The sequence below is a fragment of the Telopea speciosissima genome, chromosome 2 (genome assembly GCF_018873765.1).
Source record: "Telopea speciosissima isolate NSW1024214 ecotype Mountain lineage chromosome 2, Tspe_v1, whole genome shotgun sequence".
NCBI lineage: Eukaryota > Viridiplantae > Streptophyta > Magnoliopsida > Proteales > Proteaceae > Telopea > Telopea speciosissima.
Window position 1 is genome coordinate 55,418,937 of NC_057917.1, and position 9,355 is coordinate 55,428,291.

Sequence of the window (9,355 nt, forward strand, 5' to 3'; positions counted from 1 at the left end):
AACGCGTTTTTGCTAACAATGCCACCAACGGCTAACAATATTGATAAAGTACCGATACAGACACAATCTACCGATACAAACTGATTACTTAGACCATTTAGACCAGGTACACAGGTGCTAAATGCTATCAGAGTATAGTCCCTGGTTTGTAATTTTTAACAGTATATATAATAATTGTATTGAAATAGAGGTGGCACTTGGCACGAAGAATCTTAGACGACAGAAGGTCAAGGGTTAAAAAATAAAGAATGGAGTGACACTGTGAAGGGAGTGAACAAAATATGAAATTTGGAAATGGCACTCCGTGCGGCCAGTCCCCAGCGCCCACTCATTCTCTCTCCTTCCGGTATCGAAACAAAAAAATAACTGCTTCTAAACTCAATGATACCAATCTCTTACTTCTTAAGAGTGCGTTTGGTAACGGCTAACGGCAGAACAGCGTTCTGAACAGTTCTTTTGTTAAAAAAGAACAAAAAAACATGAAAAAATGTTTGACTTTGTGGTTCGTTTTTTCATTCTTTTAAAACGAATCGGAGGTTTTCATCACCAAAAGAACGTTTTTACAGACCGTCTCGGTCTGCAAAGAACAAGAATGACAATTACATCGCGATATCGTGAAATCCCGTGATTTCAAGAAAAGAAGCCAACAACCTCCTTGGGGGAAGAGAAGGGAATAGAAGGAACAGAGGAAGAGAAGGTACCTGCAACTACGGCCAAGGTAACCATGATCTCATCTCTCTCTCTCTCTCTGTGTCTAGGTCGTCCCTGTTGTGCGAAAATCAGTGGTTGATGGGGGGGTTTTTGTGTGTCATTGTGTCTCAGGAATTGGATCACCAACCCTATACTTGGAAGGATTCAGCCGAAAAGGTATGGGATTTTAGGAATTTTGTATGATCTGTAATTTTAGGGATTTTTTTGATATGATTTGAGATTATGGAATATGAATTTTGAAGAAGCCGTGTGCTTGTCTGCCATGTGAATTTAGGAGGAGATCGCACCGAAGCTTCGTTGATTATTATGAGAATCAAACATTATCTCCTGTTGCACAGTTACAGTGATTCTTAACCAACCACTTTACTGTCCACACGTCTTTCTTCTTACACGTATTCCCATCTTCCTTCCTTCATTCCTTTCTCTCTTCTCAGTCTTTCTCTGCTTCTTTATTTCTTCACATCTTGGGAGTTTTTTTTTGGTTCCCTCTTTCCATTCTTTTGGGTTTTCTCAGCCTTCTTTGAATCTTTTGAGACTCAACCAGTTTCATAGCTCAAAGAGTTGTCAAAACCCACTTCTCTGTCTGTTTTGCTTTACTCGAAATCTCTTTTTTCCCCTTTCTGCAGAGTTTCTCGGGAACCTCTGTGTGTGTTTGAAACATTATTGAAAATAGTCTATCTGGGTAGCTCCAAGAACTCTTCTACAGATTTTAAGAGTTGAGAAATAGAAGAAAAAATTATCAGAAAAAAAAAAAAAAAAAAGACTGGAAGGAAGAGGATGAAAATCCAATGTGATGTGTGTGAGAAGGCACCGACAACTTTGACATTGAAGTTCATGAAGCAAACAAGCTTGCAAGCGAACATCAGAGGCTTCTTCTTCAGTGCCTCTCCAACAAGCTCCCTAAATGTGATATCTGCCAAGTAAATATTGCTTTACCTCCATATTTTTTATTTTCTCTAATTTTCCTCACCATTTTTGTTGTTTCCATGTATTGTTTGATTTGGTTCATTTGATATTTTTTTCTCCCTTCGTTTGATTAACTTGCTTTGGGTATTGAAGTAAATATTCTGAAGATGGTGTTAGGCAACTAGGAACTACTTTCTAATCGTTTGAAGTGTTTTTTTTACCCCTTTTATTCACGAAATGATAGAGATCAGAATGCTTCAAGGTACTCTGTATCAGAGCTGTAAGGCAGAAAATGACAACTTTAGTAGTTCATTAGCTTATGATCTATAGAGTTTATGATCGATGGAGATGTTGGTTGTATTTACATTATTCTGTGAGTAGTTTATGATGTAATTGGTATTAAAAAAAATAAGGAAGGGGGAAAAAGAGAGAGAGAGAGAGAGAGGGAAGAATGAATCAAGATTAGATATCAGAACTATATATGGTAAAAGGAATAACAAATAATGAGCCAATGAAGCACAGTTTGCTATGTTATTAAAGCTTCCATAATCTAGAGCAGAAGATAAAAGACAAAAGAGGGGGGAGTCTTGTTAGAACTGAAAATTGTGGGTCATCCATGAGTCCATTTATGGGCCCAAAAAGGGCTGGACATTCAATGGAGCCTGTTAAAGATACATACATGGGAGGGTAGTCTTAGCTAAGTAATTTGGGATTTAATTGTTATATTGTTTCTACAAAAAAAAAATTTTGTTATATTGTTTCTCTTTCGTATTATAGTTATATTTCAGTTTCCTATTGTAATTAGGTTCTAGGCTTAGCTAGGTAGGAGGTGTTAGAGTCCTATTTCCTTTGTAACTCTTATTTGGCTTTCTAAATATAAAAACATGAAGGCTGGTATGATATACACACCATCTATCATCCAACTCTCTTCCCATCTTCTCTTCTCAGTGATTGTACAACTCAGAATAGATAAACAAGATTGGAATTCAAGCAAGAACTATTGGAAACAAACAGTCGTATAGACAGTTTTGCTGTCTATATGCAGGAGCTAAAGCAGGCCAACGGATTTGAACCTGAATGTAGGAAATAATATTTTGACATATAGAATCAATGAGAAGAACAGTGCACTACAGGGGGCTGCAGAAATCAAATCTAGTTGCAGGAAACAATAAAAGGAAATTTGTAGGTGGGATGGGCTTCGTTTGGTTACTTTGGTATACTGTAGGTACATCGCAGCATATTTATGGTTGAGTGTTGGTGTTTCACCTGTTGGTATATTCTGCATGATGGAAAAACAGGTCTAAAGTTGAATGAAATCTATATAAAAGTGGTGTTACTGTCTGGTTAGGAAACAGTATGTTGATAAACAAAGTCCATATCAACTTCCTTTTCTCTTTATGACTACAGAAAACACCATGCTAGTTTTGGTCAAGGCAACCCTACGGAAAGTTCAGATTCCAATCCACCAGCAAAGTAAACTGGTGACATCTCCCAAACAAGAAATCTGATCAGATTCCAACACTATTTACTTCAGATCTGTCCATGAGAATTGAGCCAAAATTCGGGAAACCATTCTTCTCCATATAATTGACCTTCGACCAGCTTTTGGACCATATCTGAAACTTTGATTTGCTATTATTAAATTTATTTTTAAATCTGGTTTCTAAATCTGTCACTATGAAAACCATCCAAGAGAATTTGAAACAGGTCAGATTTTAATAAGATATTGATCATGAGATGTGATCTTCAGCCCAGAAAGACTTGATTGGATGATATTGATCTGGGTATGACAGGGGAGAATGGTTCAAACTTGAACTTTTGATTTCTGATCTGGGTACCCTAGGGGGGACTATCATATGATTGCCCTTTAAATTATAAGTTGATTCAACTTTCATAGCCATACCTTTTCTTCCTTTACTTATTTCCACTCACATAGGAGAAAGGGGATTGGGGAAGACAAAGAAATTACTGAGAAAGGAAGCAATGACTGGCAGGTAAGAGCAGGGCCCATCTATGTTATCTCTTAGGACCAATTTCAAAAGGTTCTGGCATTGGCACCACCATTTTTCTGTTTGTACTAATTGTCTTTTCTTTGAAAAACAAAAAATTTCTATACTTCTCATGTCCAAAATAGCCAAGTGCTTCAGTTAGTTAAGACCATTCACTCTATGGAATCTCCTAGCTTTCTAGAATCCAAAAGAATAGAGAATATAATTTGGTTTAATCTGTTGTGTTACTTCATTGACAACTTGATGGGCCTTTAGCTCAAATTGGTAGAGCACTTGGAACATCAGCATGTTCCAAGAGGATGGTGGTTCGAGTCCACCAAGACCCTCTTTATTCAACTGTTCATAGCATAGTTAGTAATGCCACTAATCCACTCAAGAACCCAATTTTAATGGCATTTTTTAAATTTGACATCTTTTTATACTTATTTTGGTTATGTTAATGAGATATTTTAATTTTATGCTAAGGTTGGTAAGAGAAGGATTTTACAAGTCTTTTTTTGGTATAATTGACAAAGAAATGGCATTATTGTAATTAATATCAAATAGAGAAGAACAGATTTTACCAAACACCATTTTCGTTCTGAACAGCGTTCTTGAGAACGTTACCAAACGGTCATTTTCGGTCTTAGAACGCCGTTCTAGACCAAAAACGCAAAAGAACGTTTCTAATCAAGAACGGATGTTCTTTGTTCAGACCGTCACAATTCAAATACACAATACATGGACCGAGAGCTTCTTCTGGCAAGAACACTCAATTCATTGATTACAACCCTTCAATGAATTTCCCAGATAAGTAACTAGAGTTGCAAAGTAAACAATAGTCTTATACTCGTTTAAAAACCCATCTTAAGATTGTTAGAGAAATAACAATATGGGCATAAGTAAAGACTTATCCGTTTTATAAGGCAATTTGTATGATATCGAAATATCCTCGTAGAAGTTGGAGATGGGGCTGATAGCCCCAACATCGTCTTTTTGTATAACTTGAATCATCAAACCTGTACTTTGAGTTGAGTCGTACTTAACGTACTTTCCTTAAGGTATTTGAACGCCCCGAATTGAATGTGTGTCCATCGGGTTGACCTTATGTTTTCACTTCCAAAATAAAACAACTCCAATCACAAATGGCAGCACCCCAAGTGTGATTACGATATGGACTATTCGAAGGTAATACTCACTAGTTCATTGATATAGACACAATGATAGAGAAGAAAACAAAATAAGAATGTTTTTGAAACCATGTTAGAGAAATGGCAAGACACCCCCTCTTTATATAGGAAAAGAAGAGACACTTCTAAGAGGTGTCTCCAAAAGATATGCCCCATAACATGTGTCTTTGCCCCCAACTCCCAAAGTCATGTTTGTTAGCCATTCAAACAATACTTCCAATAGACACACCCATTGACTATTTAGATGTCTATTAGAAAAAGACTCAACCCTCCAACACACATTTTATAAAATAAAATAATATTTTGAATCTATAATTTTAAAATTATAACAGTTAACTGACTTGGATTATAACAATATCCAGCCCCTCCTAGAGTTTAGATTGATGTTATATTTTAGGACTCAAAAGGTCTAAAGATGCGGTGATGGTTGACTTCTTGCAAATGGCAACATAGAAGACAAAAGAAAGAAGACGAAGAAGAAGGGAGAAAAGAAAAAAAAAACAAAATGAGAAATCAAAAGGGGACGTACAGAAACGGAGGTCGAAGAAGAACAAGAATCCCATACCCACCATGTTACCGTTTTGGGTTGATTTGGGAAAGAAGATTGGTGAAGGGGGAAATCTCTTCATCTCCACTAAAACTATGTATGGGCTTAGGGCTATTTCTTCAAAAATGTTATAAAAATTATTCATATATTGATAGTTACCAAATGGTTTCTCGTTCTATACTCTATTATGTCTATTAGGTACCAAACGATTTTCATTTTCTGATAAATAGTTATTAGTAATGATTTATTTTTTAAATAGGCCATAAACAAAAAAAAAATTGATACCAAAAGGAGTGGAATTTAAAGATCGAATTTTCTATTTCATTTGATTTTACTCTTTCTCTTTAATGAACACATGGTTAATTTGATGGGCAAAACAATAATTTCATATTAAAAATAAAACACTACCCTTCTTCTTCTCCTAATGGTCTCACCACCACCACCCTTCCCAAAGACTATAGAAAACTTATTCTCATAAATTGAACTACGAATGGATTTTTTTTTTTTCTTTTTGAAATATTTCATAGTTAATACAAGGGGTGTCAACCGGTCGGGTTCAGTCGGGCCTACCTAGGCCTCACGGTGCTTAAAGCCTGCACTGTGACCGCCCATTTAACTATTAGGACCGGGTCTTTGGGCTCGGTCGGGCTTGGGGCTATAATCAGGTAATATAATAGGTCCTTAACCAGGCCTTAAACGGTGCAATACCGAGCTATGGCCTGTTTAAATATAAACGGGATTTAAACGATGCAACTTGTTAAAATTGAATATTTTAATTTTACAAAGAGGTGTACCATCTTACCACCTCTTTTCTGTATTTTCCCATTAAAATTGAATATTTCAACCGTTCGAACATGACCGATTCCTTAGAAATTGGTTGAAATGGTGCAACTCGTGCTGGCCCATGTCCCATGATATAAATCTAAGCTAAATAAATATCGTAGAAATATACCTAATACATCAAGCCCAACCCAATACAAAGTTAATGTCATAAATAAATTTGGGCCAATAAATCAAACAAGTTCCAAGCCCATAGCAAAATTTATAAGTTAAAGGGCTAGGTTAGGTCGGGTTGTAATCGATCGGACCTAGAATCGGTCGGTCCAGTCGAACCTAGAATCGATCGGTCCGATTGGGCTCCCGAGCCTACACCGGGACTGCCCGGTTAGTAAACATGTTGGACTCAAGCCCGACACATTTAGTAAACATGCCAGGCCGGGCCGGGCTTTAGTTGGGCAGGCTCGATCGATTTTGTCGGACCGGGCTGGGCCTAGAATTGACACCCCTATTTAATACAACCAAAACAATTTCATTTTTTTGGGTTCAAAAATCTATTTTTTAACTGTTTCATAAAATCAATCCAAAATTGAAATAAAAACCATATCAAATTTGGCCATATATAGTAGCATATAAGTTGTGGAATTTGAAATAAAATTTTCTTTTTAATTAATGAGCTTTGTTCTTGAGTAACACACTTAAGTATGGTTTCATTAACCACTCATCCATCTTTCACATGAGAATTCAGTTGTGGCCCATTTTTGTGGATAGATAGGCTAGAATGCCCTCAGACATAACTTGTTGCATAGTAACATAGCATAATTTTAAAATCAGGACTATGCACTTGATAGTAGTGCGAATAGATAGACATGAAGATGCATGCCAAGGTAGGGGAGAATATTCAATTGAATTAGACTTTGAGAGAGAGAGAGAGAGAGAGAGAGAAAAGGGTGTACCTAGTGCACGAGGCTAAGGGTGTCAAAAGCTAGCCCGAACCGTTAAGACCGATCGAAACCGACCGAAAAACCCGGATCAAATCGAACTGATCTTTATTGGATTGGTTTTGGACTGAGGTGAATCGACCAATAACAAACCGAAAACCAAACCGAATGGAACCGATAAAAAAAATCATTGAGTTTAACGTTATGAATAGGTGAATTATTATTCATTGATTTCAATAGTAGTGAGCAAATTCTGGTTGTAGGGGCAATTGCTACAAATCAAAGAGTAGGAGGTTATGAAAATAAGGAAATTAATTTGTAACCATGCTTTTGCCATTGATCTGCTTGTTTGCTATACAAAATTAGTTGGTTATCAAATAAATAATTTGATAGTAGGGTTCATTTTGTGATTTCAATATTAATTATTTTCTCAGTGATTTCAATTTTAATTATGTTCCCCTTACAATCAATGATAAATAATTATATGATTTGTAACAATGATTTATCTACAAATTCTATTTATCCATTGATTTGAATATAAGTTATCTTCCATTCTTCGCCAATATAATTTATTCTGCTTTGTTCGGATTACAACATGAACATATCAAATGAATTTTCTTATTTTTAGTTGTATACTTGTTTTGACTTGGGAAGTTGAATTGAAGTGTTTTTATCGAATTTTCCTTAGTACAAATTATGAATTTAAGATTTCATTGTGGCTTAAGCCCGAAAATAAACCAATCTAAACCGGTATTAACCTGATATTGAAAAACCAAAACTGCACCAGACTGAAACCGAAACAGATCGAAAACCAAAGTTTCTTAACGGTTTGGTTTTGGTCTCACCATTCTGAGACCGAAAGCGATTCAGCCCGGATCGAAACCGAGCCGAACCGACCGTTTGACACCCCTGCACGAGGCTCACATCATTGCGGAGTTTGGGGAGGGTCATAATGTAAGCATTTTTACCTCTGCTTGAGACATGTGAATAATTTACCATGTCCTCCCCATCCAATTGCTGTCAACTCTTATGCATTTTTTATTTTTAATATTGAAAAATGAACGCTAACCAGTCGTGCAGCGCGGCATGTACTTGCTCCCAGACAGTCACATGCAAAATGACTGGTGCAACCCTAGTCCTTTCCGCCTTTCTAGGGGGTGCACCGCTCATTCCGCACGCAGTTGTGTCTGGGTACAGATACACGTCATGCTGCACTACCTGGGCACGTGTGGTGGGCTGCTCTTGCACCCAAACACACTGGTGCATAGAATCACCTCTGTGCCACTAGAAATATCTACCTTTTCATTGGGACACGGGGGTCATTCAGCGCAGCCCTGTGTCTGGGTGTAGGGGCAACCCACCGCCCCCATGCACCCAGGTAGCATTTTGTATCCCTAAAATAATTAGTTACCAAAAGAAGAATCAAATCCGCCTCGTCAAAACATAGTCACTTCTCGAGCATGCCCTAGACTGTTTTGAGTTTGAACAAAGCCTAGGCTGAGATACCTTGGCCCTAAGGGCGGGTCAAGTTTGAGAATTTTTGGACCGAGTCAGGATTGAGGCCTCGGATGAGCCTGAACCTATCTTCTTCTTCCTAGCTAATCCAGCCTTTGCATCTCCGTTCCCCCCCATCTCTCCATGGTCAAGGCCAATTAGGATCAGCCCGGCCCAACCTTGAGGATGGGTTAGGGTTAGCTTGAGTAAGGGCCCAACTCGACCTTGTTGCGTCCCTAAGTCAGTTCCCCCACCCTCATTATTATAAGATTATTCTCCATAGGATTAACAAAAATGTGTGATACCCTACCGTAAGTATTCATTGATAACATGAGTAGGGTTTTGAATCCATTTAATGATAAATGTATTATATCACTTATTGTCTTCATGTATAATATATTATAAAAAGAAAGAACTCTACTTGGTCTTGTAGGTAGTGTATATTCCATGCAACCAAGCCAACCAGTGAATCATTGGATTAGAATCAAGTGATAATGACATTTGATGTAATTAAGGCAATAAAAAAAATACTCAATTTAGTTAAATAAGATTTTAAATATTGATTGAATAATGGTTGTGCTGGTTAAAGGTTGTATCAATAAAGGTTTACCATAAATAAAACAAGGGACCTTTACCAAAAAAAAAAAAAAACAAGGGACAATTAAGGCATATCTCACTTCAATATTCTCTCACTCTCTCTCTCTCACCCACGTTTCTTTCCTTGTTCTGAGTATTTTTTTTACAAGAAATCCTTATCACTCCAATATTCTCTCTTCGCGAAGTTTTTATTTTTTTTTGTTT